Below are 18,554 nucleotides of genomic sequence, written 5' to 3'. Positions count from 1 at the left end.
AACAACAGGCCGACAGGCACAGGAGACCCAATCCAGTCTATCGGAAAGGGGATCTGGTGTGGTTGTCCACTCGTAACATCAAGTTTAAGAGGCCCAGCGTGTTTAACCCCCGGTTCATCGGTCCTTACCGAGTGGTGGAACATGTGAACCCTGTGGCTGTGCGTTTACGTCTGCCGGCGCAGATGCGGATCCATCCGGTTTTTCATGTGTCGCTTTTGAAACCCTCTAGGTGTCCTGTGCGCAGATCGCCTCAGCCTATCTGGGTGCATCAGGATAAGGAGTATGAGGTGCGGAAGGTGCTGGACTCTAGATGGGTGAGGGGTCGTTTGCAGTACTTGCTGTCCTGGAAGGGGTATGGGCCGGAGGAGGATTCCTGGGAGCCGGCCAGGGCAGTTCGGGCTCCCAGGTTGGTGGCTCAGTTCCATCGGTTGTTTCCTGCGAAGCCCAAGGCGGGTGGGTCCCCTTTGTGAAGGGGGATGTACTGTCATGTCCCGCGATGTAAATCAGTGTGCACGGGTCCCGGGCTGGAGACGGAAGCACGAAAACTACAGTTCCCGGCATGCTGCGCGTAATGCACGCAGGACGTCATGTGCGCACGCATGCCAGGAAATAAAGAAGCGGAACTAACGGCCGTGCAACGCCGATAATTCCGAAGTCCCAGAAGAGAGTGCGGAGCTACGGTCCTTTTGGCAGTGTTTGACTTGTTTTCATAGTCCGTCAGAACCGTGAGTAAGGGGCTTTATGGCGGCGGTGTGAGGCGTTGGTTCCATCGATCCCAACAGCACACCGGCCGGCCGCCTCCAACAGCTCCCAGCTGTGATAAATGTTTCTGAGCCCTGTTTGTCATTTCAAGGGCAGGTTGGAGAGGCAATAACCTGGCGCTGCTGCGTAGCCAATGTTTCTGAGCTCTGTTTGTCATTTCAAGGGCAGTTTGGAGCAGCAATAACCTGGCGCTGCTGTGTAGCCAAACATTATTGCATATATCTGTATATTCTGAGAACAAGGAAAAGCGAAGGGACTCACTTACACCAGGACTCTGAGCCTCGCTATTCCATTAGCCCTGTAGGAGTATAACTACGACTCCTTTATTGAGACAGGGCACAATAACTCGGGGGGATCGCGGTGTGAAGTCAACACTGCGTTCCGTACAAGAAATAGGAGCCTGTATCTTGGTGCATTCAAGGGAGGTTCCACAAGAAGCAAAATTTATGGTTCTTCTATTCTTTTCATTTCTGCAGGAGACAGGAGAGGTCATGAGAGTGGGGCTTGTGTAATACCCATACAATCTGATATAAAACAGTATTCAGGGTATGTGTAGGGTATTTACTGGTATACCACAGTTAATCAGGTTACTTTACACCAGTATATGTTATACCGTGTATGTTTTGTTTTCCAGCTGGGTACAAGTCCTCATACCTCCTCCACAGCAGTGTCTCCGCTAGGAATAAAGCCTTGTGTATTTTCCTTTACAGGTATTATTCAAGCATAAAGAGAAGTACACTGTTTTAGTAAAGGGCACTGTGAATACTTGTTAGAGTGAGGGAGATAGGGTGTGCTAATCTGGTGTTCTTTGTCGTTGCAGATCTCCCTCCCCGCTGTTCCCTTCCTTTCCCGCGCCCCGTTGAATTACTTCATTTGTTCGTGTCGTTGCATATCGAGCATTGGGGTAGTTTAGTAGGGCCGGGTATTGGACTCTCAACTCAGCCCCGAGGAAGTCTAAAGCCGAACCTGGGCAGCATGGCTGGCGTGGAGCGCTTCCGTATCTACTTTAGGTGCGAGTATCCTGGATCTAATGGGGTCTTTGAATACCTCACCCGTGTGTTTTAACATGCCCTTGAGCATTGGTAAAGTATTAGCAGACCTTTGTGAGTGCGTTGGTGTCTCAACAAGGAAATCCTTTTCTAGAGGGTCTGTATGACGCTCCACCACGATATTGAGAAGCCCTGTTGATAAGATGAACAAAGCCAATGTTATCTGGTGGTGAGGGTCTGTAGGGATACAGGTTGGGATCATTGTTTTGGTCTAGTACCCAATTATATTTCTCCCAGGGATCAGTGTCCTGTGGTAAGTCCTGATCTTGTGGCAAATCCTGCTCCTCATCCCCATCCCAATCATCATCATCCTGTGGGTCAGGTGATAGTGGCGCTGCTTGCTCTGCGAGACCTCTTGTGAGCAGGAAGATTTGAGAAGGGGACTTGAAGCCCCGCCCCTCAATTTCATTGCCCGGCGTCCCCATTTATGTAAAACGGTGGCCGCCGATTAAAACTGAGACTTTTTGGTTGCAGCCCTTTCGCCTTTTCGTCCGGCCCATCCGGACTGGATCGCCTGCTTCACAGCTGTCGTGAAGCAATTCCTTATCTTTATAGGGGCCATCTGTGGTTCTGTAAGAGAGGCTTGTTAACTCGCACAGAGTGAGGCAGCAGCGTGTTCATTTTTGCATAGCGCTTTCACTTAAAGTGAAAGCACAGGGTAAAATAAACACGCTGGCGTGTGCGTCATGGCGACAGCTTGTTCGTTTGGTCTCCTGGCTAGCTGCTGTTGAGCAGGTGGGTCTGACACTAACAAATTGAGCCCTGGGTGTTGGAAATCATATGATACATTACGTTAATGTTTGTCTTTGGCCTTAAGTCACAGTCGGACAGCAACAAAGAGTGGTTTCGTCATGCAAGTGTGTTACACCACTGCGGACACGCCACAAAGACTAAATCAATTTGATCCCAAAGTGGAGTCACGCGGGCAGGGGATAAGAAGGTGGGTGCAACTAAAAGAAGTGGAGTAGGAGGAGGCAAGAGCTCTGATGTAAACAACTGGCTCCGTTGAGCAGATGGACGACAAGGGTTGCTACCATGTGGACGAGGCTTTACAGAGCAGATTAAGGCTGCTCGGCCCTCACTAAGGATAGTCGCAGGTGCAGACAGAAGGAGTGTTTGGCAAGGATTGGAGGGGGAGAGGATATGGGACAGTTACACGAATAGAACAAGCATTGAAAATGCAATAGGTCTCGCCTTTGATTAAGTTAAAGCCATTTGCTTTGCCAATGGTTATTGTAAAAGCAAAGCAAGTGGCTTTAACTTAATGAAAGGCAAGACCTATTGCATTTTTCAAGATTGTCCTTCAGAGGTATAAGGCAATCCTCAGAGATCCAGCTTCAGTTTTTTAGGAAGAGTGGCCAGGAGGTGGCCAGTTTTAGGGTCAATACTTAGTCTCCTTTGTTTGGATCCAAAGGTGGGCCCTCAGATAGAGGCTCTTTGGAAGGAGTATCTTTTTCTTTAGGAGTTGATTTCGGTGTCGAAGATTTAGGCTCAGAGTCTTTGGGTATCGAATGTTTTGAATCAGAGTGCTGGGTTTTAGCCGGTTTAGGTTCAGAAGCTTTTGGAGTGGAAGGTTTTGGCTCCAAACTTTTCGGCACAGAGGTACTCGGCTCAGAACTTTCCGGTGTCAAATATTTTGGCTCCAAAGCTTTAGGTTTGGAAGAGTTCGGCTCCGAATCTTTAGATTTGGAAGATTTCGACTCCAAGGCCTTTGGTGCCGTAGGTGTCTTCGGGGCCGGCGGTGTGAAGACTGGCAAGTGCTTTGTCTGATGTTTCGGTGCAGAGAGTGTTGGTTCGGCACTGGAATGAGGCTGGCTCGAGCCAGAAGGATTGCGTTTGTGTTTCATAACCAGGCTGGAGCCTCGGTGCTGATCTAACAACATTACAGATTTGGCAAGTTAGTAATACTTGCTTAGGTTTAGTCAAAAACATACGCAATCCTGCTCACTTCGGCTGAAGTGAGCATTACTTTGACTTATCCTTGTTTTGGGCTTTTCTATGAAATAGTACTGATTACAAATACATTTCTTTCTGATAATATTGATGTGACCAAATAGAGTTTAGGTCCCATCAGGATTGCATATGTTTTTGACTAAACCCAAGCAAGTATTAATAACTTGCCAATCTGTAATGGTGCAAGAAATGAGTTCCTTGTGAATATCGCCCTGGTAGAACGGGCACGTAGCCCCACCGGAGATTCCTTTTTAGCCATAGAATAACAGGCCTTGATACACAAGACGACCCAGCGGGAGATAGTCCTCTTCTGAACAGCCCGGCCTTTCTTGGCGCCTGCGTAGCCAACAAAGAGCTGGTCATCCACCCAGAATGCTTGTGTGCGATTCAGGTAAAAGGAGATCGCACGTTTTGGGTCCAGACTGAGCTTCTGGGAGAGAACCAGGTGCGACTTCAACACGTTGATGGATAGTGGAAGGAGTACGTGTGGCCGAAAGGCCTAAGGACTTGGCTGTGGCTCAAGAGCTTCAATGTGGAATCTGCCTCATCACCAAAAAGGCAAGTGGCATCGAACGGCATGTCCATCAAAGTATTCTGGACATCCTCAGAAAAACCAGTCTTCCTCAACCAGGCATGACTGCGCAGCGCCACCGTTGTGGAAATCGCCCTACCCAGCGAATCAGCAGAATCAAGACCACAGCGTATAGTAAACTTGGCCGCATCTCTCCCCTCCATAAGAGCACGGGAGAGAACTGTCCGGGTCCCATCCGGACACTGAGGTAGCACCTGCTCAACCACATCCCATACAGAATGGGAATAGCGGCCCAAGAGACAGGCAGTGTTCACAGACCGTAGTCAAGAACGTACGGAAGAATAATTCTTCCCAAACTGCTCCAATTTCTTGAATTCCTTGTACGGCAGAGCAGAAGGAAATGCACTCGGAGACGTCGAGGCCTGAACCAACAAACTCTACGGTGTAGGGTGCTGGGTGAGGAAGGCAGGGTCGCCTGGGGCCGGGCATTGGCGTTGGCCCACACCTTTGTCCACAGGGGCCCCTGTGTTGGGCCGGGACCAAGTGCCCAGAAGCACATAAGTAATTGCATCATTAAACGTCAACAGCGGTCCTGTAGAAGAAGAAGCTGGACGAAGCACTTCAGTTAGTAGGTTGGTCCTAACAGATACTGTAGGGCGCTCGAGATTAAAACCTAGGCCGCCCTACGTAGTACTGTGGAAAAGGTACCACTCTCCTCCATAGTAGTTGAAGGGGATGGTGAACCAGGCGCCAGAGTGTAATCGTGCCAACGGCCTCCGCATCCTCATCCCAGTCGGGGACAGACACGCACTGTGCTGCGAAAGGGTCTTCAAACCCTTTCCAGTCCTCCCCTTCTTCCACAAGTGGACGAGGGCTGGGTGAATAAAAGGGTAAAAGTCTCCCATCGGTGTCGGGAGACATCCCTCCGGCTCCGTGCCGTCGCCGGAAAAGAAGTTGACGCGGTCGGCCGACGCCGGCATTGGCGACGTCGCTAGGGGCCGTACTGGGTCCACTGGCCAGAATGGGGAGCCACAGCCGGCGCCATGGAGGCCTATGGGCGTCGACAACATCTGGGCCAGAGCCGTCGAGGAACGCGGAACAGTCAATCAATCAATCAGAGTACTTGTAAAGCACGCTACCTACCCGTGAGGGTCTCAAGGCGCTGGGAGGAGGGGGTGACGCAACTGCTCGAAGAGCCAGGTCTTGAGGAGTCTTCTGAAGGTGAGTAGGTCTTGGGTCTGCCGTAGGTGGGTAGAGAGGATGTTCCAGGTCTTGGCGGCGAGGTAGAAGGATCTGCCGCCAGAGGTTGTTCGTTGGATGTGGGGAGCAGCGGCGAGGGCGAGGCTGGCGGAGCGGAGCTGGCGGGTGGGCGGTGTAGAAGCTGAGTCTGCTGTTCAGGTAGGCTGGTCCGGCGTTGTGGAGTGCTTTGTGTGCGTGGGTGAGGAGCTTGAAGGTGATCCTCTTGTCGACGGGGAGCCAGTGTAGGTCTCTCAGGTGGTGGGTGATGTGGCTGCGGCGGGGGACGTTGATGATCAGTCGGGCGGAGGCGTTTTGGATGCGTTGTCGTCGTAGGTGTTTGGCTGGGATTCCTGCGTAGAATGCGTTGCCGTAGTCCAGTCTGCTGCTGACGAGGGCCTGTGTCACCGTTCTTATTGTTTCGGTCGGGATCCACTTGTAGATCCTGCGGAGCATGCGGAGGGTGTTGTAGCAGGAGGAGGAGACGGCGTTGACCTGTTTAGACATGGAGAGGGAGGAGTCAAGGATGAATCCTAGGTTGCGTGCATGGTCGGTGGGTGTCGGTGCGGTTCCCAGTGTGGTCGGCCACCAGGAGTCGTCCCAGGCTGAGGGGGTGGGTCCGAGGACGAGTACCTCTGTCTTGTCAGAGTTCAGCTTCAGACGGCTGTTCCTCATCCCGAAGGCGTGCCAACATGGCCGCACGGGCCGAGGATATGTGCCATCGCGGACACAAATTCTTGCAATTCGTCTGGAGTCGCCGATGGACCCGGGAAAGGTGGGTAAACAAACGGTAATTGCTCAGGCTCTGTTGGAGCCGCAGGAGCGGTGCCACCTGCCCCCTCAGCCGCGTCCCTCGACCGTCGAGGGGAGGACGAAGAGCAGCGACGCTTTTACGATTTTTTGTGCTCCGCCTTACCCGAAACCAAGTGCAAAGACTTTGAATGATGTTGCTCAGAGACCTAAAAAATGAACAAATCCATCAGGATGCACACGTGCCTTTTCACCAAGAGGAATGGGGTTTAGTACAGCTTTGTTTTTTTTTTAGCTTGGGCTTCAATTTTAATTTACCTTAGGACTTCCAGGGTGATGTGGAGTGGTCACGGGTATGGTTTCAGAAGTAAGACAAAATCCACGCCGGCAATTTGGAATGGGGCGTATGAGAAGGCTGAGATTACAGCTTTGCCTCTAGGTCCCGGAGCACCTTCATGTGCTTGAAGGCAGTTTATTGCACAACTTCAAGCCATGGCCTGAGCCCAGACACAGCCCTTTTGCAGGTCCATGTCTGACATCTGTTTGCGACTGTATTAGCATAGTTCGAAATCTGTAGCTTTGGGTGGAGTCCATGTTAAGTTGTCAGATGGCCAAAATAATTGGCAGCGGGGGTAGCACTTAGCATGTGGCTCTTCTTAGTCACTTCTGCAGTGATATGAGGCCAAAGCAATGCTGCACAGCATGACCTACCAGTTCACAGAAGCACTGCCGAAGAAAAAAAGTGTATGGATCCAGTCGTCTGGTGCCTGGGAAGTATTCTAAAGCAAGGATTTTTCACAACTGAGGTTAACCTTTCTTTAGGGTGTCCTTTCAATGCAGAGAAGACTCTAAAAGTTAAATGTGTTGACTGTTGAAAGCCTTACCTCTTTGGGTAAAGCAATCAACATTAGTCCTCTGAAGCAGAATCTCTAGGTGTTGCACTCTTTCCTGTAGTCCATGATCCTTAGGAAGGTGTCTTTCCTCTTTGAGGTCTCCATCTATATGTAAGAGTTAAGATAGTGTCTCTGTACTTCAAGTGACCCTGGCGTAGAGACAGTTTTTTTAAAGAGTTATGCTTGATAAATAATTGACTGGGTCAAGGGATTAGGTGAAACTTTCTTTAGATGACTGTTGACAGAGTGAGGCACCCTATATTATAAAATCTATGCAAAAAAAAACCCACAGACCATGCCAGAAACCATGGCATCATTGTTGATGACAGGCTATCGATGAACAAACAAGTCAACGCCGTGATATCCTCAGAATGCTTTGCAAAATCTTCAAATGGCTCCCGATGCTCACCAGACGCATAGTCACCCAGGCCCTACCCACCAGCAGACTCGACTACGGCAACGCACAATATGTTGGGATCTCCAGCCACCTCCAAACTATTGAGAACACCGCCGCCAGACTCATCTTAGACATCCCCAGAAAGGCACACACTAAGCCTTACACTATGCCTTACCTCGCAGAACTATACTGGCTACCCATCCAGAAGTAGCTGCAAATTCAAGCTCCGTTACTATTGGTAACTTTCATGGATTCCCATGCTTTTGTATCATTAACCCGTCGTCGGAATGGGAGTCTCGGTAACAAAAATACCATAGCAGTAGGTACAAACGAGAAAGAAAAAAGCCTAGGCCTCATTTCCTTTTGTAGCATATCACCCTCTTTTTGTAAAAGAGACCAAACTTAGGCATTAGCCAATCAGAAGAGCCTCACCCCATAGAACCCTCCTGAAGGAACCTCAGAGCCTCAGATTTTCGTAGCCGTTGTGTAACAGTTACCACATCTGCTGTAGGCTGAGCTTTCCCTGGGGAGGTGGGTGGGCGCATGGGAATCTATGAAAGTTACCAATACTGGGGAACCAAAGTTACAGGTAAGTAACTTGTTTTCTTGCCCCAGTATTGGAACTTTCATAGATTCCCATGCTTTTGTATCAGAGTAGCAGTTAGCAATAAAAAAAAACACATTTTGTGTCATAAACACATTGCAATAGCCAACATGACAAAGATTCAAAATGTGTAACAATGGAAGGTGGGATAGGAAAGCTCACCAATTATTGGAAAAGGTTCATCAGGACAGCCTGGCCCACTGCCGCATCCTCTTGCTGTAAGGATTCCAAGCAGTAATGCTTAGTAAAGGTGTGAACGCTGCTCCAGGTAGCAGCTCTGCAAATGTCTTTAATCTGTACCCCCGCAAAGAGGCCGTTGACGATGCCACTGATCTTGTGGAATGTGCACGAATCCTGCCAGTCAGAGGTTTCCCTGCCGCAGTGTGGCAATGCAGAATGGCACTTGTGATACATCTTGATATCCCCTGTTTGGATAGCGGGAGACCTTTGCGTGGACCACGAAAGGCAACAAACAATTGAGAGGACCTCCGAAATCCCTTAGTGCGATCTAAGTAGAATTTTAAGCACCGTTGTACATCCAAAGAACGTAGTGTCTTTTCCGCTGGTGTAGCCGGTTGAGGAAAGAACGCTTTCAAAATAACCGGCTCATTCAAGTGGAAGTCCGAGGGTACCTTGGGCATAAACCTAGGGTTAGTTCTCAAGATTACAGTGTTCCTTTTAAATTGTAGGAAAGGCTCCTGGATAGTAAGGGCCTGCAACTCTCCAACACGCCTAGCCGATGTGAGAGCGAGGAGGAGAGCCAACTTCCATGAAAGGAACTTTATGTCAGAATGATGAATTGGTTCAAATGGGCCTTTCATGAGCTGAGAAAGGACTAGATTTAGGTGCCAAGTAGGAGGCGGAGGCCTCACTTGTGGATAGACTCTGAACAAGCCCTTAAGAAATTGTTTGACAATCCTGGAAGACCATAAGGAAGGTCCAGAGCCAGACCTTCTGTATCTCGAAATGGCCGCCAAATGCACCTTATTTGACGAATGGGCGAGCCCCGACTTAGCCAGGGACAGCAGATAAGGTAGGAGCTGATGAGGCTTGGAAGCAAAGGGGTCAATTTTTTCTCTCCTACACCAGGAACAAAATCTCCTCCATTTAAGACGGTAAGTCCTGTTCGTTGAAGGAGCCCTTGCCTGGGAGAGAACCTCACTAATTTCGCATGAGATGGGGAGATTCATAAACTCTCGCTGCTCAGGAGCCATGCTGTCAGGTGTAATGACTGTGGATCTGGGTGCCAAACTTGTCCTTCGGACATTGTGAGGAGATCTGGTATACTCCTCAAAGGAAGAGGAGGAACTTGCGACAACAGATGGAGTTCCCTGTACCAGAATTGTCTCGGCCAAGCAGGGGCTATCAAGATCATCCTGCACGGCTCCACTTTGATCTTCCTGATGAGCCGCGGGATCAGAGGGATGGGGGGAAAGGCGTAGACAAATGTCCTTGACCAGGCTATCGAAAGCGCATTCCCCAGCGACCCTCGTGGTGAAATCTGCTTGCGTAAGACCGGCATTGCTTGTTGGTCGGTGTGGCAAAGAGATCCACCTCCGGTGCCCCACTGGCTGAAGACCTCTTCCAGAACTCGCTGGTTCAATTCCCACTCATGGCTGACTGACTGAGGATGACCTGCTCAGTCTGTCGGCGTTTTCGTTTAAAACTCCTGGCAAGTGTTCCGCCTTTAGCGATATTCCGTTAAGTATCGCCCATTCCCAGATCTGTTGAGCTTCCTGCGACAACGGACGAGATCTGGTTCCTCCTTCCTTGTTCACGTAGTGCATGGCCGTGGTGTTGTCCGTCCTGATCAGCACTTGCGAACCTCCTAAGCGGGGAAGAAAAGCTTGCTGAGCCAGTCTTTTTGCTCTTAGCTCTAAAAGGTTGATGTGGAGCTGTTGCTCCTGAGGAGACAAATGACCGCTGACATGAAGGTCTTGCATCACTGCTCCTAAACCCTCCAATGACGCGTCCGTCGTTACTACTTGAGGAGACGGGTCGTTTACGAAAGATAGACCTTGGGACAAGTTGTCCTGATCTTTCCACCATAAGGCCACATCCCTCATCATTGGAGTGACGGTCACCTTGTCCTCGAACGATCCGTGCACCCGTTTCCACTGGTTGTCTAGTTGCTCCTGTAGAGGACGCATCCTCAGTCTGCAGTGAGGAATCGGGGGAATACATGATGAAATTACCCCCAGCAGAGATTTGTAGCGGCGTACTGACAGACACCTTCTTCCTTGTAAGTCCTGAGCCAAGGGTTGTAACTTCTCCCTTCTTTCCAGGGTCGGAAAGGCTTTCGAGAGCTTTGAATCCAGGATGGCTCCCAAGAAACGCGCTGCCTGGACGGGACATGGGATGACTTTTCCTTGTTTAAAGTGAGTCCCAGATTTCGAAACAAGTTTGTACAGGCCCGAACAGCGTCCCGCGCTGCGTCCCTGGACGGGCCTTCAGCAACCAATCGTCCAGGTAGGGGAAGACCTGAAAATGGTTTCTTCTTAAGAATGCCGCTACAGGCGCCAGCACCTTTGTGAAGATCCTGGGGGCTGAGCGAAGGCTAAAGGGTAAAACCCTGAATTGAAAGTGGCTCTTGGCTACTGTAAGTAAAGTAAAGTCCACATTTGTAAAGCGCACAATCACCCGTAAGGGTCTCTAGGCGCTGGGGGCCGTCGGGAAGATTAAGCGAGCTATTGCCCAGAGTCACATGGTGCTGGGCTAACCTGCCGCCGGAGCCGGGGATCGAACCGTGGTCCCCAGATTCCAGCGTCAGTCGCCCTGGCCGCGGCGCCACTGTGAATCGTAGAAACCTTCTGTGTGCTGGGTGAATCGGGACATGGAAGTACGCGTCCTCGAGATCGAGCGTGGCCATGAAATCCCCCGGGCTGATGAGCTGCAAGATGTCCTGGAGAGAGACCATCCGGAAGGACAGGGAGATGAGATAGGTGTTGAGCTCCCTGAGATCTAAAATAGGTCGCCATTTCTCCAGCGTCTTCTTTACCAGGAAGAACCTGGAATAGAATCCTTGTCCCTTTTGATTGGAGGGAACCGGCTCTATCGCTCCCTTCCGGAGCATCTGTTGGACTTCGAGCCGCAGAAGACGCAGGTGCTTCGATGAAATGGCTGCAGGGGGCTTGGGTGGAGGGACTTGCGTAAATTCCAAGGTATGTCCTTTCCGAATGATGTTGAGCACCCAACGGTCCGATGTTATTTTGGATCAGTTCTGAAGGTATTTGGTTACCCTGCCTCCAATTGATGACTTCTTGGAGGAGGGTCCAGTAGGAAGAGCCAGGAGCCCGCTATTGGCGCTTGGACGTATCCCGTCCTCGGCTAGTCTGTTTCCCCCTATTGTAAGGCCTGGAGTAGTAAGAAGATTGGCCTTGTGTCTGTTGATAAGGCTAGCGGTACTGTTGGGAACCTGAGCCAGTGGAAGAATAACGCTGCTGTTGATAGGATCCCTTGTAGTTGTTACCTCTGACCCTTACAAGGAGACTTGCGGTATTGAAGGGTACCCAAGGATCTGGCAGTTTCAGTGTCCCTTTTGATCTCCCGAAGAGTGTCATCGATTAGTTTCCCAAACAGTGCTTCCCCATCAAAGGGAAGATCCACGACCTTGTTTTAAATCTCCGGTCGAAACCAGGTAGCCTTCAGCCACCCCTGGCGACGGAGGACTACAGCCCCAGCCAAGGAACGAAACGCTGTTGTTGCAATGTCCATGGCACAGTCAATGATCTCCATTGACTTCGCCTCTCCCTCCTGCAAGATCTTTTTTGCCTCTGATGTTGCTTCTAGGGGTAGCTGGTCCAGGAACGGAGCAACATCACACCAAAGTTGGCGGTCGTATCTGCCCAATATCGCCAGGGCATTGGCAGCTCGCACCAGAAGACTCGCCATCGACGAGAATCTTTTCCCAGCATTATCCAATCTCCACCTTTCCTTGTCCGGAGGAGTTGTTAAGGGAGCAGAGGGGTTGCGGGATCTCCTCTGCGCTGCCTGCGAAATAACTGAGTCTGGTTCGGGATGGCCCATTAAGGCCGCCGGCCCATCGTCAGGTGCTCTGTATTTCTTATCCAGACGCGGTAGCACAGGGACCACCGTCGCTGGGTTCTTCATAGCCTTTAGGCCTTCCTTCCACAGATGATCCACTATCGGTATGAATCTTGTTGTCTTCCTGTAGGGTTCCGTGAAGTCGTACAAGAAACAATCCTCGGCCACCGCAGGCATAGCCAATTTGAACCTGCCAGCTGCTCTTTCCATCAGCCGGTGGAAACCTCCTATGTCCGCTGGCGGGGAATCTACTGGATCCAGGACTGGAGATGCAGGATCCGGAATGACGTATTCATCCCATTCCGTCGTATGTACAGTCATGATCCGAATTTTGATCCGAGGAATCATCATGGGCATCTGCCGGCCTGGAAGGATCTTGTGGAAAGGATGTCTGAGGTTGAGGGGACACCCGAGCAGGTAATCCAGGAGTAGCCGTTGAGGCAGAAGCCAAGACAGGCGTTGCAGGCGCTGCCGGAACCAGAATTGGCCTAGTAGCTTTAGATTTATAGTCCTGCAGCATCTTATGCAGGTCTTGTAGGAATGAAGAAGGTACTGTAACCATACCCTGCCCAGAATAATATTGTGACTGGGCCGCTTGATGATGGCCACCATCCTCCTGGTCATATCCCCCTTCAGAGTCTGTGTCTTGACATTTGACCAGAAGTTGAGAGGGACTATTGGCATAGCCATAAGAGTCCTGGTCATCCTCATAAGACTCCCCTTCCTCAAGGAGCAAAGCTGGTGGCAAGGGGGTCACCCTCCTAGGGGATGTCATCTCCGGCGTTATTCTTGTCACTGAAATCGTAATCCTTTTTTCAGATGACAAGATCGTCGACGGTTCCGTCGACGATGGTTGCACACTCGTTGACGAGATTGGTGTCGTCGATGTTGTCGACGATGAAACTGTCGACGATCCAGCTGTAGTCATTGTTAAAGTCATCGTCGTTGATGCTCTCGTCGACGACACCGTCGTCGTTGACGTCGTCGTCGACGTCATTATCGTCGTCGGTGCTGTCACTCCCGTCGTCGATGCTGTGGTACTCGTCGACGACGGCCTTCGTCGACGGCAAACCTCCCGTCGACGCTGATGAACCCGCCGTCGACGTTTCCTTCTTCGACGACGATTTCTTCGTCGACTAGCTCGTCGACGAAACCAATTTTAATTTTGTCTTCAATTTCTCCGTCGACGGAAACTCCGTCATCGAAGACTTGGAACTCCTCTCAGAAGACTGGGAAGTGGGTTTCTTGAAGGCTGGGTCAGTCTTCGCACCCTCGGAAGGCGTAGATGGTCCTACCCTCTCCTTTTCACCGTGGTGAGGAGATTCGCTTGGATCCCGGCTCTCAGACTCTCTCGGGGTCTTTTTTGAGGCCTTAGAGGGATGTTCCTTAGAAGGAGAAGGGGAACCCCTACCCCTTTTGACTGACCTTCTCGATGACACAGCTGATGATGACTCCTCACTGTCACTGGAAACTCCATGTTTCCTCTCCTTCTGCTTCTGAAGCCAGGTCAAAAGTCTACCAGCCCGATCCCGGAGGGTCTTGGTAGAGAAAGTGCAGCAAATCTTACAGTCCTCTGCTTTATGATCTGGGTAAAGGCAATAGATACAATCCTTATGCCTATCTTCCACAAACAACCTTTTCTTGCCACAGGTGGAGCAGGGCTTGAAAAGGGCCTTCTTATCTTGGTCAGCCATCCTAAAACAATCCTGAGAGAAATCCTGAAGAAAGTTTGCTTTGAGGCAAAATGGCGCCTGCACGACAGGCGTGCGTGTGAGGAGCTCCGTTTGGGTCGATCCGTTGGACTGCTTTTCAGGGGACCCAGCGGCTGTCGTCTGCGGTTACCGTGCTTCGGATGACGTGCGGGATTACTACCCTTCTGTGAGGAGCCGTGACTGCGTCTGGTGCCTGGGCAGCGAGATTGAGATTGCGATCGGCACGTCTCTGCCTTGCTTGCCGGTCTGGGGAGGAGCTGCGGCTGCTGCTGGAAGGCAGGGAGGAGGCGCACTAGCGAGCAAGCCGAACGAGGCGAGGCGAGGTGCGGCGGGACAGATGAACGGCTGCAATAATGGTGTTCGAAACAACCTCGAGCCACGCCAAAGAAATGCCAAGGAAGTGCTGAAGTTATACAGGAACACAGCGGCATTGAGACGCTGCTAGTAAATCAAAGACTGGAAACTTGATAGGGAGCTTTTACCACGATAAGCCACATTACGGGGAGGTGAGGTGAGAGGGATACGCAAGAGCTCTCTCCTGTTTTGGCTTTTTTTTTTTTTGCTATAAACTGCTACAAACTGCTACAACCGCTATAACTGCTACAAACGCTTTCAACATTGCTATAAAGCGCTACAAAGTGATAGACAATATTGACATTTTTGAAGGCTAGTTATTAACTGGAAATTTTGTTATATTTTTGTTCATTACATTTTGGCTATCTTTGGCTATCAGCTTTAGACTAAAGAAAGACTACATTTAAACACCGCTCTGTGTTTAGCACACCAGTCTATTATGGGTCCAAAAACAGCCAGCGGCGGAAAAACAAGACCTAGTGGGGAGAGTCAGATCGGGACACGAGCTGCCCTCGTGGCAAAATCAAAACGGGAGTAATAATGATTTCGATGGCACTCAAACAGGGACCCCAAAAATACCGCAAATGTTTAATACCAAAACGAAAAACCCAGTGGCTAAAAGGCTGACAGCTGTAGTTGGGGTTGATAAAATTACTGATGATTCGGAAGCTTTGGAAGTTGATACGGATACTGATCAAGATAAGACTTTGGTGGAAGTACTTGAACAGCTAGTAGCTTCTCCTGTAACCTCTCCAGCAGCTTCACCTGTGTCTTCTGTACCGCAAACCACACCGGGCTATGATTTTACTACCGATGCTGCTGTCGATGCTGATATTGACATAGAGGCACATATTGACAACAATGCTGATCCTATGCAAACTACTACTGTCTCTAGGACAGAAGGGACAGATGGTGAACCTGCTAGTAGTAAGGATAGCGAGTTCTATTCATTATCAGAACACTCTGAGGGCTCTGATTTGGAGGGCGACTTAGAGGATGAAGTGGAGACTTCTTCTTTGGAAAATACTAGCAAAGAAGCTACTATGATTGATGCTGTAAAATCACAAGTGGTCAGTAATTGGGGTGAGGAAGTTCCTAATGGAGATATGACTACAGTAGAACAAGAGTCTATACCGGATCAATATGGTCAAGAGGATCAAACAGGGTTTGATGAACAGACTGGTTTTAGCCCTGGGATCTCAAGCGAAGCTCCATTAGATATTCTGAAAGCCATATCTGATCAACGAATGGAGGCTAAAGCTGAACATTTGAAAACGCATAATGCCTGTAAAAAAACTCCAAAATACTGTGCGACGGCTGGCGAAATCATGTAATGATTTCACGGATAGAATGGTGGAAGCAGGACGTATCTCTTCATTGGAAGATCAAGTCACAACCAATAGAACGCAAATTGATGGAATCAAAGCCCAGAAAGACGATGTTAATATGAAACTCGTTGATTTGGAGAATAGGCTATGTCGCAATAATTTGCGAAATCTGGGTGTACCCGAAGGGCGTGAGGGTCAGGATTTATTTTATTTTATTTATTTTGTGTTCTTGTATAGCGCAGGAAGTCAATCCTCGAAAGGATATCTCCGCGCTTGTGCATATCCACAAAGAGCCAGAATACCTATTGCTATGCAGAGGGATGAGGGGAAAGGCCTAACGAGCGACAAATAGAAAGGTTTTCAGGGACTTTTTAAAGGAAAGAAAATTGGCTGTATTTTTAAGAGTAGGGGGCAATGAGTTCCAGAGAGTAGGGCCTTTGTACGACAGGGCTCGCCCTCCCTGTCTTGCTTTTTTTATCCTGGGAACCTGGAGTTGTTGCTGGCTGCTAGAACGCAGGGTTCGGCTGGGTGTGTAAGGTATGAATATTTCTTTTAAATATTTAGGTCCATTGCCAAACAGACATCTGTGAATTGTGCAGCAGATTTTAAATTGTACACGCTGTCTAATTGGCAACCAATGGAGTTTGGTCAGGAGGGGTAATGAAACAGACCTTGGCGGTGCGTTGAGAACTAGTCTCGCGGCGGTGTTCTGGACCACCTGTAGTCTCTGCAATTGTTCATTTGCCGAGATCAACAGGCCATTACAGTAGTCCAGCCTACTTATAACCAAGGCCTGGACGAGAGCCTTTCTGTAGGAATCAGATAGAAAAGGGAAGACTCGTCGTAACAAACCAATAGCCTGGAAGCACGAGCCTGCTACTTGATTGGTGTGCTCTTTGAACAGGAGTGTTTTGTCCAAGCGCACACCCAGATTTTTTACAGTCTGTTTGGGGGCTTGGAGTTGGTCCCAAATCCAAAGGCCACCAGTCTGGGGACCACAAAAGTGAGGCCTCCCCAAACAGCATTACTTCGGTCTTGCCCACATTACAGTGGAGGCGATTCGTAGCCATCCAGTGAGATATCGCCCTCATTCTGTCCGCAAAAGATCTTTTTATTGCGGGCGTAAGAGTCTTAAAAGGGAACAAAAGCTGAGTGACGTCAGCGTACGACACGGGGGTGAAGTCATAAGATCTTACAATATCCGCCAAGGGGGCCACATACATGTTGAAAAGGGTTGTGCTTAGGCAAGAGCCCTGTGGCACTCCCTTGGTGAGCTCCCTTGAGATAGAATGGTGGGAGCCCAATCTTACCTCTTGTTGACGCTCCGAAAGAAAGCTTTTCAGTCAAGAAAGAGCCACCCCCTCTATTCCTCTCTCCCTCAGACGACCGAGAAGTATCTCGTGGGACACAGTGTCGAAGGCAGCGGATAGATCCAACAGCACTAGAATCTTTGAATTTCCTCCATCCAGTGTCATCTTGATGTTATTGGTCACTGAAAGGAGGGCAGATTCCGTGCTGTGATTGGGCTTAAACCCGGATTGAGAGGGGTCTAGGCCCTCCGCTGTCTCGATATATTTGGACAAGTGAGTGTTTACATGTCTCTCGGTCATCTTGCTGAGAAAGGGTAGAAGGGAGATGGGTCTAAGATTGGAAAGATCAGTCCATGGAATGGCTGCATTCTTTCGGATGGGGTTCAGCACTGCTTTTTTCCATTCCACAGGCACTGATCCTTCCATGAGAGAGTGATTGATCAGTGTTAGAATGTGGGGCTTGAGCAGGTTTTGTAAAGAGGCAGTTATTTTAGCTGGTAGAAGATCATCTGGAGATCCAGATTGTATATGGATCATAAGAAAGGTAAGATCTGAGTCATTGACTGCTGGGAATGCCGTGAATGTGGTTTTACTCCGTATGGGCAAAATTGAGGGGGGGAGAGGGTTGTTATTATTTTGATTGGAAACCAGTAAATTTTTTTATCGTAAATCAAGTTAATTTTATTTTTAAAAAACAAGGAGATTTCGTCGCATAGTTGTTGGGAAAAATCATCAGGGCTTTTGCATGCGATAGGATTTACAAATTCACGAAGGATTTTAAATAATTCCTTAGACCGATTTCCCGCTTCTGTAAGTTGTTGAGAGAGGCTACTCTTCTGAGCAAGTTTGATGTTTTTGTAGTATTTTGTCTGAGCCTCATAGTGTGCCTTCTTGTTTCCTTCGGTTCGCGTTTTTCTCCACTTCTTTTCCAGCCTCCTACATTTTTGTTTTTCTGTTCTAAGCTCATCGGTGTACCATATTTCCTGTTTGGTGGCAGGGTATTGTTTGTGTAATTTTAGAGGTGCTATTTTATCAATTGCCTCTTTGAGGGAGATGTTAAATTTAGTTAAAACGGTCTCTATACTGTCTAGCTCTGTGGGAGTGGGCTGCTTCCATACCTTTAGCAGTTCCTCAGCAGAGACTTTATGCCATTGTCGACGCCAGACAGGGGGTAGGGCATTTTTATTAGAGGGTTTCTCCGCCTTAGATATCGAAAATTCCACAATAAGGTGGTCAGACCAGAGTACCTGAGCCGGGGAAAGGCATTTCATTTTGGGAAAATTGGTGAAAATCAGATCGAGGAGATGGCCACCGGTATGGGTGGGTTCACGGTTTTGCAAAGTCAAACCGAGGGAGGATAGTTCTGAAATCAGGGAAATTGTTTCAGGAAGTGCGGGGATATTAAAATCGCCAAGAAGTATGAAGTCTTCTTTTGCTTTAAAATGCGGGGCCAAAAATTCCAATAGTGCAAGAGAGAAGCCTGTTGAGGGCCCCGGAGGGCGATAAACTAAGGCTCCTTTCCAAAATATATTAGTGGTATATTGCATTTTAAAAATTATAATCTCGAAGAGAGGGCTTTGCTTCTGTTCCAATATCGTGATCTTCAAGTGATCTTTATACACGATTGCTA

This window comes from Lissotriton helveticus, chromosome 5_1 (assembly GCF_964261635.1).
Source record: "Lissotriton helveticus chromosome 5_1, aLisHel1.1, whole genome shotgun sequence".
NCBI classification, from domain to species: domain Eukaryota; kingdom Metazoa; phylum Chordata; class Amphibia; order Caudata; family Salamandridae; genus Lissotriton; species Lissotriton helveticus.
This window is presented reverse-complemented; position numbering follows the sequence as displayed.